Source organism: Mya arenaria, chromosome 3 (assembly GCF_026914265.1).
Source record: "Mya arenaria isolate MELC-2E11 chromosome 3, ASM2691426v1".
NCBI lineage: Eukaryota > Metazoa > Mollusca > Bivalvia > Myida > Myidae > Mya > Mya arenaria.
The window spans coordinates 23,688,899-23,690,121 of NC_069124.1; the positions used below are offsets into that span (position 1 = coordinate 23,688,899).

Below are 1,223 nucleotides of genomic sequence, written 5' to 3' on the forward strand. Positions count from 1 at the left end.
CGGGTTAGCTGGGTTAGCCGGCCAAGATTGCAAGATTGTCAAATCGGTGGAAGAAGCATGACAGACAATAGTTTCTCATTCGCACTTTTGGTGGCGTTGCATCAGCCTTACAATCATTACAGTACCACACATATTTATAACAGTTTCGGCAGTAGCCAGCTGGAGGGAAAATGTTCAAAAGCTCATGTCGTTCACAAGGTTCTACGGTAAAGACTCCAGCACAACACAATTGGCATTCCCAACAGAATGTTTTGAAATAATCATTGTACTGTAGTCCAGCAAACCCAACGATGTCAGTATATCGTTTTGCCATTGTAAGTGAAATGTAAATAGTACAGTCACTGCTGTGTGTTTTTAATGGTTTGAAATGCTCAAAAAGCAGGTACATTATTAAAGAAAATGCATTCGTAATCTTGGAAACGACATATTGTTTACTTCCGGTTTGCGAGTCACAACGCATTGGTTTTTTGCTTATATTTAGCCTGACAGTTTAACACAAGTTGTATTCTATTTAAATAAAATCGATGTACAAGTTGTATAACTCTTTGAAAGTAAGATAGCCAAATACATCTAAATTGTATAACGCGTATACAGCGTGGTGTACTTCAGACAAAATCTTCACTTTCCAGCAGGTTAGCACCAAGTACGGTGGCCGAGTGGTTAAGGCGTTGGACTTAAGTTCCAATGGACGAAATGTCCGCGTGGGTTCGAACCCCACCCGTACTAGATTTTGTTGCATTAGGAGTCCTATTGTACGCAGTTTCCCATTCGACATGCGTATTAAATAAACGACGAACCAGCCGGCTGATTAATAATGTAGTCTCTAAAAAGTACCCAAGTTACAACAATACTGCATTGTAACAACATGCATTCGTCAACTTCAGAAACCAATGAAATTTGAGCTAACTAGCGTATTGCGGCTGTCTACAGCATAACTGTGTGAATCTGAAAGGGTAGTGTTTGAGTGATTAACACAGTTCACCTTTCCATGTAAATGAAATAAACAGAAAGCAAAAATACAAATAATTGTTTACATTTTATTCATAAATTTGATATTTTCCAATAACAACAGTTCTGCAAAAATAGCATTTACTAGTTTTGATAGAACATGCATGACAAGTCAAATGGCCACATGGCGTAAACACAATACATTTCTTGTCCGTAACACAAATTTGACAAAAAAAAATTCATTGTTTAGTAAATGCAACTCCTTTTGGATGCTT

At 37.6% G+C, this 1,223-nt stretch overlaps 1 non-coding gene across 1 annotated transcript; it reads left to right on the plus strand.

Moving 5' to 3' along the window:
* The first annotated feature begins 642 nt into the window (after nt 1-642).
* Trnal-uaa (transfer RNA leucine (anticodon UAA)) lies at nt 643-726 on the plus strand. Its single transcript has one exon. It is a non-coding gene; the product is annotated as a tRNA-Leu (tRNA).
* Nucleotides 727-1,223: the final 497 nt, after the last annotated feature.